At 46.5% G+C, this 20,859-nt stretch overlaps 1 pseudogene; it reads right to left on the bottom strand.

Moving 5' to 3' along the window:
* LOC111956601 (ephrin type-B receptor 1-like) overlaps positions 1-20,859 on the bottom strand; it is a 320,496-nt pseudogene that overhangs the window by 66,521 nt on the left and 233,116 nt on the right.

Below are 20,859 nucleotides of genomic sequence, written 5' to 3'. Positions count from 1 at the left end.
AGGGATTTAGAGGTGAAGGTTATCCAGGCATCCTGCCACGTTAGAGGCTCGGTGCAAAGAGACTTGGACCTTCCCAAGTTACTGCACAAAATGTGGCATCTCCTACTGTGGCTCCGGCTCACAAAACCGTCAAGAAACAGGAACCCCATGATGGGCTTGGATATTGAGGGCCCGACGTCCACAGATTGGGGTTTTGTTGCTTACAGCCCAACACCGCGATTACGACTCAGTTTTTTGACATATTTGCCCACTGTGAGAACACCAAGCATTTGCTGCACTAACTGCGCCTACGGCACCACCCTGGCTGCGTGACCCAAATCGAAAACGCAGTTAGGTTTTGGATCACACGGTCGCACCCAATGTGACCAGACGTGACAGAGCAGACATCTCTGGACCGAGGAGAACTGTCTGCGCCCCCCTGCAAAGCATCTCTGCTCCAGCTATGACTGCGTCATAGTCGTTGGGTCGGCCAGTACACCGTAATTTCCTCTGAGGTGCTGTTACGCAGAACCCCTATGGCCCTTAGTCATCACCTTGTGGTGGTCGCGGGCCATTTATTCTTTTGGGGGTATCGATCATCACAGCTCCGCGCCGGCACAGCCCTCTCTATCGATCGGCTAAACCAGGTACGGCGCTATATCACGTGGCTCTGCCACAATTTTCGGATTTCTTAGAGCGGGCCTGACCACTTCTCTTTATTCACTGTGTATCTATCGGTACACCGCGAGGATGAGATCCCTCAGGACCCTCTCATCCGGAGAGAACCATAAGGTGCTAGTGCAGTGTGACTCGACGCCCTCGAGGGTTGCCGTTCTTAAGTTGCAATGACGTACTACATGGTCCTATCGATGTGGCACTGCCGGAGGACTGTTTCCTGTCAAAGCAGTTTCCTGCAGATGGAAGGGCATTGATGCTATTGGACTGCCTCGGCACGAGGTTCCATCTTGAAATCCAATTTGAGCACCATCTGGCACTCATCATCTTTTTCGCTCCGATCCCCACCCGGTCAATCGCCTATGATTTTGTCACCACAGACTCGGTCCGACCTCATGATCCTACGGTATGGCAGGATGCCACTTTTCTGAGATCGCTCGGAAGGGTCTGGGGATGGACGATCCCTATCAGCGGGAGGACCTTTCCCCGCCAATCTCGATGCCAAGGCTGCACCGGCGGACCCCTGATATGCTCGAAGTGGGTTTTGCGGGTTCGTAAACGGTAGCTGGTTCTTCCACTTAGTGGAGCCTACACGAGGTACTTGTTACTACTCGAAGCCCGTTCCTGACTTTTTTTTTCAAGACATTCTACATCTCCAAGCTTTTGTCTGGAATTCGAGTCGATACATCCGTTTATATTAGGTAAGCGCAGCTTCCCGCACCTTTATTCATCGAGGTGCTCCAATAAATGCCATGAGACCCTCCATTGGTCTAGAGTGCGTGAAAAGCTTGATTTCGCACTTTGATACACTTTGTTTCGTCATTTTGTGTGTGGTCAATGCACACATTCGCAAACCTGATGTTTACAGCATTTTTAATGAAGAATTATTTATCATTCAGATCTTTTAGGCATGGGTGTTTATCTAGTGTCCCTTTATTTTTTCAGATTGGACAGCCCAGTTCCCGCGAAGTCGGGACTACCTCATGATGGTGATTCTTATTCTATACCTGGATACACTCTCCTTCAAGCCATCCACAGGAATAAGACAACTGTACTTATTACCATTCTACTTAACCAGAATGCATCAACCACTCAGTGTTCGTTGAGCAGAACACCAAATCAAGCTGCGGTACGTAGAAAGAAGCTGCCTTCCCAGCATCACATTGCATTCTACTCCCCCGATCCCTACTATTACACTCATTCCCTTAATTTAGATGTTCGCTTTGAGGGCCTTGTAGGTCGCAGCTTATTTTTTTATGGGTTATCATTAACTTCCCCTGGCTCACTGAAGATGTCTTAGTTGATAGACCCGAGAATTCGGCGTTGGGAAAAGGCCACTGACACACTAAATCTTAGTCGTTCCTCCCGAGTATAGACTCTTTGATGTCTTAAGGTAGAACCACGTCCCTTGGGGCCCCAGCTTCCTTCCAAGTCCGTTATTAAAGAAGGTTCCACTGTGTAGGAGTTTAGATGGTAGCAGACGCGAGTTGTCCGATCTTTGCCCTGCCCCACCAGGCGCATATCACCTACCCGGCCCCACCAAGTGGGACTGCGTCGTGTGTCGCAGAAGCGGGGTGATGTAAAGGTACTGTGTGTTCATCCTAGTACGGGGAATCGCCTACAAGATTGCATGCGGAGGCAAGGAGAGATTGGACTGGAGCGTAGCCTGTCTGTACAGACCTGAGGCGACTCGTGATCATATCATTCAGCCAAGGGTGTGTTTGGGATGGAGTTCGGCTTTCGAGTTCACCTCCACAACGAAACTTTCTGTTTCGCGGTTTGTCACGTCTTTACAAATCGGGATAAAGCTGGCCCCGCCACCACACCCAGCCTCACCCAACACCCACACACACACGCTATAACATGCCACTAATCAGCACACCACACACAACACACACACACATCACACACACACACCACCACACACACACCACTTACCACACACAGAACATACCATACACACTCACCGAACCACCTTCCTACACAACACCACACAACACGACCCACACACAGCCAGCACACCGCACACCACAGTACCGACAACACAATACGCACTCGGTATACTTCGACTAGCCAGTTTATATCGTGAACCAACCTACCTTTCGAAGCGATTCTGCTACGCAGTTATCATGTCTCTGAGCAGACGTTGCCGTGCCTCTTCTATACCGTTGATTCTATACACACTGCCTCACACACGGCAGACAGCACACCCACGCACAGACCCAGTCCCCTTACCCCCTCCTTCTGTTGATCACAAGGGCGGTTGCATATCAATAGCTCCGGTAGATCGTCTTCCTCAGCACATTGAATTTCCGTTGGGAACTGTTCAGGTCTAGCCTGGCATGAACAATGTTGAAGCTCTTCTGGTGGAGCTCACCTGGTGCCATGATGGTACATGGATGGGGCTGCAACAGGAAACAGGGAAGGTGAAAACTTAGATTAACAAAAATGCCTCTGCACTTGTAATAGCTTCAGGAACATCACGGATGCAAAGGTACGCAGTAGCATTTGACTTCTAGTCAAACCACGACTTAATTCTGGTGGTCAACACATCTACAAACCAATACTTTCCTAATCCCACAAATAGGTCCATATATGCGTGGGCTAAAGACCATCCAATCAGTCAGAGCTGGCAGTGGACCCGACGTTGAGGCATACATTTTTATTCACAACTCCATGTCACCTCTCCAGTCTTCTAAGAAATATCTTCCCATTTCTCTATCGTGCTCTTGCGTTCCATATAAGCATGGTTCTAACAAACACAAATGTCACCCCAATCCTTGCCCGTGCACCATAACACAGTGTATATATCGGTCCTGAACACCTACAACCGACTGTACCCCCTTAACGGTAATAGATCCTATGAAAACAAAAGATCAGTCATGCGCGTGTTCATTGGAAAAAACTTACCCACCATCCCCATCTCTTTGTGAATGTCTTTCGGCTCTTGCAACCTGGGAGGCCTTCTGCACAGTTGTGGGCCTATTCTCCTGCTGCTCTCCCCACTCTGCTCCCACTTCTGCTCTCCCACTTTCCTGACCATATCTTCTCTGCTCATCCTACGCTCTGCTCCATCTAGCCACATACGTGCTCTACAGCCCATGTACTCTGACACATTGTCAATTCCTAGACCACTAGAGCATGGCAACTAGCGCCAGATCCCTTAGCCATCACATCAGTATCCATGGTTTGTGGAATTAAGCCGCCGCCAAACACGCACCCCACGCTGAGCCATTTTTCCAGGCTCATCCTCGCAGTTTTCTTTGGTCCTCCGGCCCCGCCGTTATCATTCCCCCTAATCCCATTCTGCAATCGTTCCCCTTCCTTCTTAGTCGCATGCGGCCAGGCTGTGGGGTTGGGCCCTCCGGAGACGGGCGCCGGAGGCATCAACGAGCAACCACCGCTCACCCGGACGAAAAGTGCCCCTCCCTCGCCGTTCTTTGGACTTCGAGTTGACGCAACCGGGTCAATTTATGCTATACCCCATTCACTCCCACCTCTCGTGCATTGGGCTCCTCCAGGCATAGCGAATTCAGCCTTCGCCGAAACCTTAACTAAACAGAATCACTAGAATCAATACATTACCCCCCATATTATGGGAAGGGAATCTCTCTTTGTCTTATCTTTTACAGTATCCATCCAGAGATTGTGGAAGGTCTGGAGATGGAGGCTCATATATGACCCTGAAACTATGATAGACACACACCACAGATATGGTCTACACGCCATTTACTTTTGTTTTGAAAACCACGCCACACTACTATGGCACATTTCTAACCACCCACAACACTATGCCACATTCTACCGCACCATACTACTATGCACATGCTACCACCCACACTACTATTCACATTCTACCACCCAATACTAACTTGCCACATTCTATTCACCCACACACTATGCACATTCTACACCCACACTACTATGCACATTCTACCACCCACAACTACTATGCACATTTCTACCACCCACATCACTATGCACATTCTCCACCCACCACTACTATGCACATTTCTACCACCCACACTACATGCAACATGTCTACCACCGCACACACTATGGCACATTCTAACCACCCACACGTTACTACTGCACATTCTACCACCCACACTACTATGGCACCATATCCTTACCACCCACACTCTATGCAACCATTCTACCACCCACCACGACTATGCACATTCTACCACCCACACTACTATGGGCAACATTCTACCACCACACTACATTGCACATTCTACCACCCACACTACTATGCAACATTCTGTACACCCACACTTACAATGCACATTCTACCACCCACACTACTATGCACATTCTACACCCACCACTACTATGCACCATTCTACCACCCACAACTACTATGCACATTCTACCACCCACACTACTATGCACGATTCTATCACCCACACTTACTTATGCAATTGTTTCTAACCACCCCCACCTACTATTCACATTCTATCACCCACACTTACGTATGCACAATATCTATCACCCCACACTACTATTGCAATTCTATCACCCACACTACTATGCCCACATTCTATATCACACCACACTATATGCACATTCTACCACCCCACTACTTGCACATGATATCACCCACAGTACTATGCACATTTCTAGTCACCCACACTACCTATGCACATTCTACCACCCATACTACTAGTTGCACATTTTACACCCAACACTACATGCACATTCTACCACCCACACTACTATGCACATCTACACCCACCACTTACTATGCACATTCTACCACCCACAACTACTAGCACCATTCTACCACCCAACACTACTTGCACATTCTACCCACTCACACTACTATGCACATTTCTACCGCCACACTACTATGCCACATTCTACCACCGCCACACTACTCTGCCCCTGCCTCCCAAACACATACATAAACACATGCGACTTTCTAAAACACACCGGACTTTCTTCACATTTCAGCTCCCAAAATCCCCAAGTAAACCCCCCCAGACACTATCCCCTCACCCCACCTGGCTTCCCTCTAGCGTCTCCAGCCCACGCACTCCTCATCCTATCCAGCCTTCAACTTTGGGGGATAAGCCTCCTCGCTTCCCTTCTTGGTCTGGCCTAACGCTCCAGTGCACAGAGCTCTTGCTGGGCCACGCATTAATCAAACCGGCCCTGTGCCAGCCCAGTAGGCACCAATGCTGCGCGCCCTTCCCTGCTTCTGAGTTACAAGCTGAAAGGTGAGGTGGTTAGGGAGGAGTGTGTGTTCCAGAAAGACTAAAGTGAGTCCAAAAAGAAGCTCCCTATCCCTACTTGCACTACTGTTGACCACGCCATAGCACTGATAGGAAAATAGTTACATTTCTTAAGAAATAGTGTGCCATTTGAGTACCGCGGCCTATAAGACCAGACTGTATCTAGCCAGACAGGACACAGTTGTGTGGCCAATTATATTAAACCAGGCAGGCACTTTGTTGATTCACATAGTTTCACATCACGTTCTCATGATTGCCTAAAGTCCCAATTTAAATAATAGTGGCACTTGCTGCAAGTCATGTAAAACATTTGCCAATCCTCGTTTCTTCTAAAGGCTGTGTGTGGTGTGTTGTGTTTGCAACACAGATGTGTGTTTAGTGCCCTGTATGGTACATGGCCTGTGTTTCTAATCAGTTTACTGCTGCGTCTGTACCTGGCCGGAGTCAAGGGTCAGGCCCGCTGACAGCCATAGCCGTCCCCCACCGTTTACCAGGGGACACAGCGCGACAGTGATTGGTGGCTGCCCTGCACTTTTCTCTTCCTCCACCCATCCCTCCAACCTTCCCTCGCTCCTCTTTCCCACTTTTATTCTGGCCCAAACTGGCTGTCCCAGCTTTTTAAGTGCAGCACTCGGCTTAGCATTTAAATCAATGTCAAGCCTCCTCATGCCTGCGAAGAAAGAGAGAGAAGAAAGAGAGGAGAGAGAGAGGAGACAGAGAGAGAGAGAGAGAGAGAGAAGAGAGACGAAAGGCCGGAGAGAGAGAGAGAGAGACGAGAGAGAGAGAGAGAGAGAGAGAGAGAGGAGAGGAGGAGGAGAGAAGGAATGAGAGAGAGGACCTAGAAGAGAGAGAAAGAGGGGAGTCCGAAGGAGAGAGAAGAAGAGAGAGGGAGGGGGAGAAGGGAGGAGGGGGAGGGAGGGAGGAGGGAGGGAGAGGAAGAGAGAGAAGAGAAGAAGAGAGGAGAGAGAGAGAGAGGGAAGAGAGAGAGGAGAGAGGAGAGAGAGAGAGAGCAGTGAAGAGAGAGAGAGCAGAGAGAGAGAACGAAGAGGAGAGAGAGAGAGAGAGAGAGAGAGAGAGAGAGAGAGAGAGAGAGAGAGAGAGAGAGAGAGAGAGAGAGAGAAAGAGAGAGAGGTTTTTTTTTATCTGCAACTGCTTACTCTTAAACACCCAAGGACCATCACATTACACATCTTACGAGTCTATACCTACACACTATAGCACAAGAAGCCATTACAATCTTACGAGTCTATACTACACACTATAGCACAGAAGCCATTACACATCTACGATCTTATACCTACACACTATACGCACAAACCATTACACACTCTTTTACAAAAGGGAACGAAAAAGCGTCATTTCATTTTCACCAACCCCCAATAACATAACTTGAATATTTGGGTGACCTGTTCTCCCATTCTCCCTCTGCTCAACTATCCGCTCATTGGTGATTTTTCCCGGGATAAGGCTAATACATTCACATTCCGGGAATCCAATTCCACAGGGTTTCATCCCTCAATTCCCAGCTGGACGTTCTGATGTTGTTGACTGATTTGACATTGGTCGGAAAAGTTCCTGATCAAAGATGGACCCAATGCCATAAGGCCCACTGTTCATCACATAGAACAAGCTGAATTCTGTTCTTTCCTTTGAAGACTTGAGACACCCCCACATCTCACCACAGTCTCACAGTCTTTGCTCATCCCTCGCTCACTTCTCCCCTCCTAGGCATTGCTGCGTTAACCCACGCCTCCCCATTAGCAATAGCTCAGAGGGGCTGCTCTGTGTACTACATGGTAATGGACCGCCTCTCACAGATCATTAGGGATGTTGGCAGTTCTGCTTTGCTCTGTGCTGTTTCTGATCTGTTCTGATCTGTTCTGTTTCTATTCTGTCCTGTCCCCTTTCGTGGTTCTGTTTCTATTAGTTTCTTTCAGGGAACCATTTTAGGCCATTTTTTTTTTAATCACTCCGGTTGATGCCATTGGTGACACCGCACTGTTGAAAGTACTGTAGATGTAAACGGGCATTTCTTGGTGCCTTTTGGAAAGCGTCAAGTCGGAATTTCTAAGCTTGCCGTTTCTGGATTCAAGGGACAAGCTCAACATTGTATGATAAACTAGCATTAAATGAAAGCAGAATGACAACCGAGCCGCCCTTAGAGGATGATGAAATGGTTGGAGCAACCAGCTCCTCTCTGCCCTCTAAGCAGTTCAAAGTTCTGTGAATTGAGGGCAGTGAGAAACAACAACCCATGTAAAAATTTATTAAGAAAGTGATGCACACTATCCATACTCCAATTATTATTGACTGACTGACTGACTGAAAGAGAAGAATGAATTTAGATGAATGGATGGATGAAAATAACCAATGGACATACTAATAATAGAAACGGAAAGAAATTAATGAGCAATGCTTATTCAATAACATACAAAGGATAATGCAATTTTTCATTTTTGTCATTTTTCTACAGTAACTATGATTGGGTGTCTTCATCTGTCCTACTCTAAACCAACCCCATGTACACCAACAACACATGTAGAACTCAAGGCATTTCAAAGCTTGTAAACACAAAACATAATGATAGGGATCCAAACATGCCTCACTCCCTCTTGGTTATTAGTCATGTTCAGAAGTCCAAATCCCTTTTGGTTATGTTTTGGTTGGTTTGGAATTTGGCTCTGACTACTTCTATCTCTTCTGTATCTAAGAATTCCCGCTTGAGCCGCAGACTCTTTTCAGTGAATTGGGTTTTCGGCCGGTTTCCACATGCCCAAAGACAGGCCTGCAAGATGGAATAGATGGAGATGTTTGGATTCTTGGGAAGTACTTTCGTAAAAAACAGTTTGCTGAGAAGTAGAAATGGAATGGGAGGAGGAGTGGTTGTAGATAAGAGGGATCTCAGGTTGGTGACGTGGTTTGGCAGTTGGGCACCAGAATCTAGAGGTGCGTTCAAACAAGGAATAGCTTGCAACTTTGGCTAACATAAAGCTAACATATTCATTGTTTTGTGTGTTAGCCCGCTACCGTTCACTAACACTAGCTTAAAAGTCTGAGAACGTAAGTGTCTGTTTCAGATCTAAACTGCCGCTAAAAATACATTCAAGTAGCCATGTAGACATTCTTACTAAATTTCAGGAGGAAGTCCATGTTCATTTTGAATATTGTCGCTAAAAAAGAGAGGGTAGTACCCTTACAAAAACGAAATGTTTGATGTTTTCAACGTAACATTTTGGGAATGTTTCATTCAAATCGATTCAACTAATTCTTACTTCTGGCAACATGTTTCCCGCAAAACAAAAGCCTTGTTGAACTTGCTCAGGTTACGATTGTGCAAGTCAGGAGAAAAGATAGCCCGTGAAAAGCAGCAGAAAGAGGGAACGAAAAGTCTCTCTCTGAGAGGTTTGTTCATTCAGCTGTTCATAGGTTAAGTGTCCTTGAATTGAGGGATGGAAGGTTGGCGGAGAGAAGAGGCTGTTGAGGACAGTTTGTTTTACCTAATTCCTACATTTTCTGGAGGTTGTTTAACATCGGTTGCGTTCTTGACATTCGTTAAAGTGACCCCACTACTATGCACGTATACTCTATGGTACAGAGTGCCCGTTTACAACCTGTATCCACACACCCTCACAGGTCTGCACACGCACTGTTGACCTCCTAAGTGAATAAAGCATAGATGTTCGCCGCCAATAGACGAACACTCAAAAAATGGGACGATGCGCAGCTTTGACTCATTACAGAGGATCAATCCTATATATGAACACAAGAGGGCCTTCTGTATAGAGAGAACAGGTACTAAAATGACAGCACATGAAGAAGTGGTGTGTGTGTGTGTTGTCCAGCTTTAGTGCAGGCTGCTGATATCATAGTAATGATGCAGGACTTTCATTCCAGTATCGACCACACAGGGACACCCCTGGGTACACGTACTTATATTGACCTCCACAGCTAATTACACAAGGAAATCATATCTCATCATCTCTCGGGGCGAACTGTCCGTCCTCCCTCTTTCAACCGAATCTGCTTCCCCCTAGTTTCCCTTCTTTTCGGTCTAACCTCTTCTATCTCCGTCTCTCTTGCTGCACACCTTATACGGGCACGTCTCCACACCTCCTCACAATCGACGTTTACGTGTGCCACACAGTCCTCGCCTCTAGTGTCCTTCATCGCGCGCACACTCCTTCGTCTCACTACCCCGCTCTCCTCAATTCTTACCGCCGATCATACATCTATCCCGCGCCTATATAATAACCACAAGTTTCACAACATTCACCAATGCACAAGTACAGTGAGCAACTTGCTCACTTTCTCTACCGACGAATGTCACCTGAGCATACAAATAACACAACTTGCCCATACTAGAACATCACTATAGAAAGTAGAGTATAGGCTGAAATGATATGCAAATCCCCATATGCTACTGAAGAGTCACCCCTCTTCCCCGTCCTACTACTCATCCACGGTGTCGTTCCTCTAATACCATATCTAACAGTTGTGCAGGGGTACTGGAGTGACAGAAAGGTACAGTAAGAATCATAGTCAGTTGCCTTACAGGGTTGAGTTATAGAAGGTGCACCTAACTAAGGGATATAAAATTAAATCAGTAGCCTAGCCGCTCTTGTATGTGGAGCTGGCAGTTGAGCGGTGTTTCGTAGAGTGTGTGTGTGTGTGATCAAGTAGCAGTAAAAAGTTGGGATACACTCTACTCATTCCGTGGGTTTCTCTATTTTGACTATTTTCTAGCATTGTTAGAATAATAGTGAAGACATCAAAAAACTTTGAAATAACAGTAACCAAAAAGTGTTAAAGAATTTGAAATATTCAAAGTAGCACCCTTTGCCTTGAATGAAGCCTCATCACTCACTGGTCATCTTCCCAGGTGGTCACCTGGAATGCATTTCAACTTAACAGGTAGCTGCCTTGTTAAAAGTTCCATGTTTGGAATATTCTTTTCCGTTCTTTATGCGTTAGGCCAAACAGGTTGCTGTTGTGACAAGGTAGGGTGAAAAACAGACGATTAGCAAAAGATTCAATTCCATATTATGTCAGAACAGCTCAAATAAGCAAAGAGAAGATCAGCATTCATTACTGACATGTTAGGTTCAGTCAATCTGGAAAATTTCAAGAACTTTGAAGTTCCTTCAAGTGCAGTGGCAAAAACCTCAAGCCGCTATTGAGTAAACTGTCTCTCATGAGGACCGTCACAGGAATGGAAGACTCATACTGTGTGACCTGCTCTTGCATGAGCGATAAGATACTATCTACTGACTTACTTGCACCACGATCTCGCCATGACCCATAATAAATGCTCACAGAGTTCGAAAGTAACCAACACATCAACATCCAACTATTCAGAGAGACCTCTGCCTCGCAGTGTGCCCTTTCATGTCGAATTGTCTGCAAAGAAAACCACTACAATACCCAATACAACGAAGAAGAGACTTGCTTGGCAAGAAACATCCTAGTCTCCAAAGTGTCGACAAATAGCAGTCGAAATCTGTACCTCTCTTGGATCTGATGAAGTCCAATTTTTGAGATGTTTGGTTCCAACCGCTGTGTTCTTTGGTGAGACGCAGATAGGTACGGATGCTCTCTGCATGTGTGTTCCACCGTGACGCATGGACGAAGAGTGTGATGGTGTGGGGTGCTCTTGCTGATGACACTGTTCTTGTGATTTATTTAGCATTCAAGGCACACTTAACAAGCATGGCTACGCTTCAGCATTCTGCAGCGATACGCCATCCCATCGGTTTGATGCTTAGTCGGGACTTGCATTTATTTTCAACCGACATGACCCAAAACACACTTTCCTGGCTGTGTAAGGGCTATTTGACCCAAGAGGAGAGTGATTGGAGTGCTGCAGTCAGAATGACCTGATCCACCACAATCACCCGACCTCAAACCAATGAGATGGTTGGGATGAGTTGGACCGCAGAGTGAACGGAAAAGAGCCAACAGTGCTAAGCATATGTGGAACTCCTTGGTCAAGAGTTGTTGGAAAAGCATTCAAGGTGAAGCTGGTTGAGGAGAAATGCCGAAAAAAGGATGTCTTTACTGTTGATTCTGAACAATGTAGAAAATAGTAAAAATAAGAAAAAACCCATTAATAGTAGGATGTGTCCAAACTTTTGACTGGTACTGTATGTGCATTTATTATGTGTGAGTGAGCCAGATGGAGTGTGTGTATGAGTATCTAGGCCCTGTAAGTGTGACATAGAGACAAAAATAGGTCAATGAGGTCAATGAGGATCGACAAGGTTAACTCAGATAGTACGTTGCAGCTATTTTGTTTGCTTGGCTATAGGAAGCTGTTCCAAGAGCTGTTTTGGTGCCAAACTGATTGCACTGTATCGTTGCCGTTGTGGAAGCCAGAGAGGCTTGGGTGTTGGAGTCTTTAACGATTTTCTGGCCTTCCTACCACACCTCCTGATATACAATTAAGATGGTCCTAAGATGGCAGGGAGCTTGACCCCAGTGATGTAACTGCGGCTAGTCCGCACCACCCTAGGCAGCACCATGCAATTCAGGGTGGTGCTATTGAATACCAGGCAGTGATGCAGGCTGTGCAAAATGATCTCAATGGCCACAGCTGTAGAAACTTTTTGAGGAATTGAGGCCCACAAACTTTCTTCAACCTTCCTGAGGGAAAAGATGTGCTGTTGGACCATTTTAGTCTTCAGTGAATTTGAACACCAAGGAACTGAAGCTTCTCGACCTGCTCCAACTGCGTCCCCTGTCGATGTGGGAATGAGGAAGTGCTTCGCGGGTCGAGAGCTTCACGTTCCATGGTGTCCCCCTGTGTTTCCCTGTAAGTCCCGATCAGCTCCTTGGTCTTAACTGAACGTTGAGGAGAGGTTGTTGTTCTGGCCACACACTGGCCAGGTCAACGTGCACCTCCTCCCTGTAAGCTGACTCATCAGTACCGGTAATCAGCCTACCATAAGTGTGGTCGTCAGCAACTTGATCGATGGTGTTGTGAGTCGTTGCGTGGCTCATACAAAGTCGTGGGGAACATGGGGAAGGAGGGTTACTAGCACACACCGCCTGTGGCCACCTGGGTGAGGGTCTGTGCGGAGAAGTTGATGTTGCCTACCCCTCATCAACCTGGGGTTGGCCCGTCAGGAAGTCCAGGATCCAGTTTGCAGAGGGAGAGTCCAGAACCCAGGTTCCAAAGCTTCGTGACGAGGTTGGAGTGACAAATGGTGTTAAATGCTAAGCTTAGTCAATGAACAGCTTCTCACATAGGTATTCCTCTTTATTTAGGTAAATGAGGGCAGTGTGCAGACAATTGAGATTGCTTCATCTATGATTGTTGGAGCGGTATGCAGATTGAACTATGCCTCGACAGCATGCTTCTGAGGAACTCGCCCTGGATATACCGTTGGGCCCCGCGGCCTTGCAGGTGTTGACTGATTAAAAACTTTTTTTTCAATGCTCGCCTCTTGAAAAGGACGGTCACCAATCACTGGTGTTCAGTTGACTGGCCCTCACACCCGGCACGATTGTTGTTGTTGGCAAAACGTGCATTAAAATGCATTTAAGTTCGATCTGATTTAAGAGGCAATTGTTAGGCAGTGACAGTGGGGTTCTCTCCTTTGTAATGGGACTGTATCCCCTGCACATTACGGCCCGCGTGTGTGTCAGAGCCTGTGTAGTATGATTCCACCTTATTCCTATATCGTCCCTTTTGTCGTTTTGATGACTCTGCGGATGTCATAGCAGGAATTATTCCTGGCTTCGGCCGTATAGCCCCAGGGTTGTCTACGATGCTCTTGTGTGCGTAGCCCTTTTCCTTTAGTTATAGCCCAACCTTGGTTTAATCCAGGGTTTTTGATTGGGGAAGCAGCGAACCCTCACCTGGAGACAACATCGCAGATAGCCATTTTCTAATGAAAAGCCGGTGACGAGGTGGTTTAACTCGTCAATGTTAATCGCGGATTCTCAAGAACATATCTCCAGATCGCGCTGGCAAAGCAGTCGCTGCTAGCATGATATTATAATGAGTTTCTGCTTGTAAAAACAGAAGAAAAAAAGGACGGAGGTTCTTGATCCATTTTACGAATGGCCGGACGAGGGAGATGGCCTTTGTATGCTTGCTGGGGTGGTAGATAACAATGGTGTAGGACTTAATTGCTCCCTAGTGGCGTTGAGGCTCTCAAGTGTTGGATAGAAGAATTGGGCATCACGGTGCCTTAGTGACGCGAATTAAAATCGCGGCAACCAGAAAAGCAGCCTCTGGATGTAGCGTTTTCCTGCTTTTTATAAAGCCATGTTGATATAGTTCGTTAAGTGCCAGATTGTAATTTTTATTAATTGCCTCTGACATGGAAGTATACAACAGTCACGATAACAGCTGAAAACTCCATCGGGAGGTAGAAGAGTCTGCATTTGACCATACAGGTTATTCCAAAGACGGGATGAAAAGTTGACACTTCCACAGCGCTGGAGTTAGCAGAACCAGTTCGGAGTTGTTTGTAGAGGTAAACCCATCCCTCCCTCAATTTCCCGAACCCACTGTCCTGTCCGCCCCGCTGAATGGAGAATCCATTTCGCAGTTGGATGTCATGGGGGGTTTCTTGTCGAGAGCATGTTTCAGAAAAGCAGAAACTTGGCCAGTTTTGAGAGCCCAATGAGAAACTTTGAGAGTCCAATGATAATGTTGAGAGGATTAACAAGTTGCCAACACCTTTTGTGTCCTTGTTTAACTGTTTTTGGCATTCAGTCCAGTTTGCACATGGTAAGAAGAAGAATAAACTCCCCAGACTCCCACGTCTCAAGACTGCCGTTAACAAAGTTTTCTCCCCCAAATTATCCTCAGATCCTGTCGAGTCCATCTCATCAACGAACAGTTTCATATCCACATCCATATCCTATTCCTTGTTATGAAACCCCTCAAGTCGAGAAGCAACAGCCCACCCACCACCGCAATTACCTAGCACAAAGATCCTAGGCTGGGGCATGGGCAGAGCCATTACAGCCAGTCACCTTTTTACCCAGAGCCCGGGATCACCACATGCATTCCCAACATCATCTATCTGACAAGGGGGGCCATTATTTAGCCATTCAGAAACCATGACATCAGGAAAAGCCATTAGGGCTACCCTAATAATCAGAGCTATTTACCTCTAGATTTCCCTTTACTTCACTGTCAGCCCACCACGAACTTAAACGACCATGAGCCAGAGAGAGAGAGGTGGCTCCTTCTTCACTATCTGATGTTATCTTGAGTTGTTAGCGCATTTTAAACACAGGGTTTCGCATCCAGAACGAGGAAGGGAAGGTTGTATAGTTGAAGAATGTCTAAAAATATATATAAAGTTGCATCTCGCCGTAAGTATTCAGTACCCTTGACTTTTTCCACATTTGATACGTTACAGTTCTTATTCTAAAAAAACTGTTTGTATTTTTAATACCCCCTCATCAATCTACCACGACAATACCCATATAATGACACCCCCCCCCCCCCCCCCCCCCCCCCCCCCCCCCCCCCCCCCCCCCCCCCCCCCCCCCCCCCCCCCCCCCCCCCCTCCCCCCCCCCCCCCCCCCCCCCCCCTAAGCAAAGAACAAGTGTTCTCCAGTGACTTTTGAAAATGTATTAAAAATTTAAAATTCTTTGACAATATCACATTTACATTACAGTAAGTATTCAAGAACCCTTTATCATTAAACTTTGTTGAAGCACCTTTGACAGCGGATTACAGACTTGATCTATTTGGTATGACGCTACAAGCTTGCACACCTGTATTTGGAGAGTTTCTCCCATTCTTCTCTGCAGATCCTTCTTTCCCCGATTCTTGACTAGTCTCACAGTCCCTGCCGCTGAAAACATCCCCACAAGCATGATGCTGCCACCACCATGCTTTCACCGTAAGGGATCGGTTGCCAGGTTTCCTCCAGATGTTGACGACTTGGGCATTCAGAGCAAAGAGTTCCTTGGTTTCATCAGACCAGAGAATTCTGTTTTTCAGTGGTCAGAGACCTTTTAGGTGCCTTACTGAGTCAGGAGTGGCTTCCGTCTGCACTCTACCATAAAAGCCTCGATTTGTGGAGTTGCTGCAGAGAAGCATGTCCTTCTGGAAGGTTTTCCCCACCTGCCACAGAGGAACTCTGGACCTTGTCAGAGTGAGCCCCGGTTCATTGGTCACCTCTCTGACCAAAGCCCTGCTCCCCGATTGCTCAGTTTGCGGGCGGTTGGCGTGGAGTCTTGGCTGGTTCCAAAACTTCTTCCATTTTAAGAATGATAGAGGCACTGTGTTTCTTGGGACCTTCATGCTGGCAGACATGTTTTGTACCCTTCCAGAGGATCTGATCCTCAACATAATCCAGATATCGGAGCTCTACGACAATTCTTTCCAACCTCATGGCTTGGTTTTTGCTTACATGGCACTGTTAACCGTGGGAACCTCATATAAGCGACCTGTGATATAGAATGTGTGTGTCTTTCCAAATCATGTCGCAATCAAATTGAATTTACAGAGGTGGAATCCATCAAGTTTGTAGAAACATCTCAAGATGATCAATGACACAGATGAACCTGAGGCTTCAAGTCTCCATAGCAAAGGGTTCTGATAGTCATAGTATAATACTTACTGTTAAATAGGGCCTCATCATTCAGTTTTTATCGCCAACATTATATGTCAAAAAAGCGTTTTCATTTTGTCATTATGGGATATTGTATTGTAGATTAGGTGATTTAGGATTTTTTTAGGGCTAGGGCAAGTATCCTGAATTATCCGCACTGACTGACGTGTCCATCAGTTAAACTGTCCTATGGTGTCAGCTCAAAGGAGCGCGTATATTGCGTATCATACAGTAGCATCCGTGATAGACAAGAACACTCTGAAGTTTCTTAAAACTGCTAACCTGACTTAATACACGATTCGCTCTGTGAAGAGCCGTAAAAAACCCTGAATCAACAATCCGCCACCAGTATTTAGTTTTTTAGCTCCCAGGCTCTTATTATGGAAACCTATTGGAAACCATATGTCCGTCACCCAATGAAATTCCCATGGCTTTCACAGGATGAACAGTGTTTATCATTGTCTTTGAGGCTTCTTTTGAAAAACGAACAAGATTTTTGATTTTTGTTGGGAGTCACCTGACCCAAATCAGTCTTCGGCGTGCAGGGAGAAGCGCGCGCGCATCATGAATTTTCCTTACCTATTTGAGACTAGTACTTTCCATGATGAATATTATAGTTTTTTTATATTTTACATTTTAGACTTACCTGAGATAATAGAAACGTCGATGACTTGTTTGGACGAAGTTTACTAGTAGCTTTTTGGACTTCCTTTGTCTGCATGTTGAACGGAGTGGATTACTGAAATCAATGCGCCAACTAAAAATGACTTGTGGATATAAAGAAGGGATTTATGAACAAAACACATTTCATGTTGTAGCTGGGACCCTGGGATTGCAAACAGAGCGAAGATCTTCAAAGGTAAGTGATTTATTTAATCGCATTTGTGATTTTGTGAAGCCTGGGCTGAGTTGAGAAAAATATGTTGATTGTGGGTGCGTCCTCAGGATGAATCGCTTTCATTCATTCAGATCTAGGATGTGTTATTTTAGTGTTCCCTTTATTTTTTTGAGCAGTGTATATGGATTCTATCTGCTTTGATAACCCTCAACATACAGATAAAAATATTTTATCTAACAAATGTAACACCAATGAACACATTTCAAAGGCTAAAACCTGCATCCAGCCAACCCACCAAACTATGGACCACCTTAAGTGTCCTCTAGGCTCTAGTCTATTCTGGGCTCTATTTCATTATTCCTGTAGACCGAGGCCTTGGGAAAAGCCTATAGGTCAATAATGCCTGTTCTGTAGACACTCTGGGCAGCTCTCATAGGTTATTAAAGAAGGTTCCACTGTGTAGGAGTAGATGGTAGCAGACGGGTCGATGCTAGCCCCACCAGGCGCATAGCATTACCGCAGTGGGACTGGTGAGGGGAGGGGGGATGTCAAGGTATTCACTTCATCAGACGGGGAAGGCATGAGCATGAACATGCTCTTGAGCAGACGTGCGCTTATACACACACACACACGCAGACACACACCCACGCACAACCAGCCTACCTTCTCGTAGAAGCGTAGCTCGTAGTCCAGGATGATTCCGTTGGGCTGTTCAGGCTGTGGCCATGACAATGTGAAGCTCTTCATGGTGGAGCTCACCTGGTGCATGATGGGTACGATGGATGGGGCTGCAAACAGGAAACAGGAAGTGAAACTGAGATTAACAAAATTGCCTCTGTGCCTTGTAATAGCCTGAACGATGCAAGAAAGTAGCATTGAAAGCTACTAAAAACACAATGTCACACATTCAAAATTCACAGACAAAAGTCATGCCGGTAAGAARCATCAGTCAGAGCTGTCGTGGAGCAGCTAGCACATCTTTTAAAACGTCCTCAGTCTTCAAAATCCCCATTTCTCTCTCTCTGTGTCCGTRTCCAACACAACAAGGCAACAATCTGCGCTGGGTCTGAATAAAAGCACTACCTAATGAGGCAGAAAGACCTAGAAACTGCCCATTGGAAGAAAACTCCATCCCATCTCTTTGTGATGCTTTCGGCCTGGGTGCACAGTGTGGGCCTATTCTCCTCTGCTCTCCCACTCTGCTCTCCCACTCTGCTCTCCCACTCTGCTCTCGCTCTTTCATTCAGGGACACAGCACACCTGAAGCAACACACATTTGGGCTGTGAATTACCAACACCCCAGCAATTTCAGCTTCAATTCCTTCGTTTTTGTCCCCGCGCTATCATCCCTCTATCATCATTCCCCGTTTCCTGTCTTCCTTAGGCTGGAAGGGGTGCGGTGGAGGCGGAGACGGCGAGCGGGCAAGGCCACGTTTAGCAGTGATTGACCGGGCAAATAATCACATTTACCCCCCAGGTACTCATACGAACTATACACTTCCCACCCAGTATATGGAGGGGAAATCTCTCTTTGCTCGATCTCTTCTACCAGTATCCATTTCCAGAGTGTGAACTGGGAGATTGGCAGGCTCACTGCTATTAATGACCCTTAAAACAAACATACCTGACTAACACCACCACACAGATATGCGTCTACACCGCACTTCTTACTTCTTGTTTGAAACCACCCACACTACTCATGCACATCTAGCACCCACACTTACTTATGCACATTCTACTCACCCACACTACTATGCACATTCTACCACCCACACTACTATGCCACATTCTACCACCCACCACTTACTATGCACATTCTACCCACACTACTATGCACATTCTATCACCCACACTTACTATGCACATATCTATCACCCACACTACTATGCACTATCTACACCCCATACTACTATGCACCTTCTATCACCCCACACTACTATGCACATTCTACCCACGCCACACTACTATGCACATTCTCACCCATACTACTATGCACATTTCTACACACCACACTCACCTTCACACTCCACCCACCCATACCTATGCACATTCTACCACCCACACTACTTATGCACATTCTACCACCCACACTACTTGCACATTCTTACCCCCACACTACTATGCAATTCTACCACTCACACTACTATGCACATTCTGCCCACACTACTATGCACATTCTACCACCCACACTACTCTGCCCCTGCCTCCCAAACACATAAACACATGCAGACTTCCTAAAACACACCGGACTTTCTTCAATTTCAGCTCCCAAAACCCCAAGTAACCCCCAGACACTCACCTCCACCCCACCTGCTTCCCTCTAGCGTTCCAGCCCAGCACACTCTCATCCTATCCAGGCCTCAACTTGGTGGGATAAGCCTCCTCGCTTGCCTCTCTGGCTGCCTAACGCTCCAGTGCACAGAGCTCTGCCTGGCCGCATTATCAAATTACCGGCCCTGGCAGCCCCAGTAGGCACCAATGCTGCTGCTGCCTTCCCTGCATTCTGAGCTTACAGTAGAAAGGGGTAGCGGAGGGGAGTGTGTTGTTCCAGAACAGACTAAAGGTGAGTCCAAAAGAGCTCCCTATTCTCTACATGCACTACTGTTGACCACGGCCCATAGCTTCTGATAGAAAATAGTACATTCTATAGGAAAAGTGTGCCATTTGAGCCGCAGCCTAAGACCCAGACTGTATCTAGCCAGACAGACACAGTTTTGGCCAATTATATTAAACCAGGCAGGCATTTGGTGATTCTACATAGTTTCACATCACGTCTCAATGATTGCCTAAAAGTCCCAATTTAAATAATAGTGGCACTTCTGCAAGTCATGGATAAAACATTTGCCAAGTCCTCGTTTCTAAAGGCCTGTGTGTGGGTGTGTGTGTGTTTGCGAACACAGATGTGTGTTAGTGCCCTGTATGTTAATGAGCCTGTGTTTCTATCATGTACTGCTGCGTCTGTACCCTGGCTGGAGGTCAAGGGTCAGGCCCGCTGAAGCCATGCCGTCCCACCGTTACCAGGGGACACCAGCGCTCGACAGTGATTGGTGGCTGTGCCTGCACTTCTCTCCTCCACCCATCCCTCCACCCTTCCCTCGCTCCTCTGTTCCACTTTTATCTGGCCCAACTGGCTGTCCCCAGCTTTAATGCAGCACTCGGCTTAGCATTAATCAATGTCAAGCCTCTCAGTGCTGCAGAGAAGAGAGAGAGAGAGGAGAGAGAGAGAGAAGAGAAGAGAGAGAAGAGAGAACAGAGAGAGGAAGAAGAGAGAGAAGAAGAGAGGAGAAGAAGAGAGAGACAGAGAGACGAAGAGAGAGAGAAGGAGAGAGAAGAGAGAGAGAGAGAGAGAGAGAGAGAGAGAGAGAGAGAGAGATTTTTTTCTATCTGCAAACTGCTACTCTAACACAAGGACCATCACATTACACACTCAACTATACGAGCTCATCTTCTTATACCTACACACTATAGCACAGAGCCATTACACATTCTTACGAGTCTATACCTACACACTATAGCACAGAGCCATTACACATCTATTCTCTCTCTGGT

This window comes from Salvelinus sp. IW2-2015, linkage group LG32 (genome assembly GCF_002910315.2).
Source record: "Salvelinus sp. IW2-2015 linkage group LG32, ASM291031v2, whole genome shotgun sequence".
Classification (NCBI taxonomy): Eukaryota; Metazoa; Chordata; class Actinopteri; order Salmoniformes; family Salmonidae; genus Salvelinus; species Salvelinus sp. IW2-2015.
This window is presented reverse-complemented; position numbering and strand designations above follow the sequence as displayed.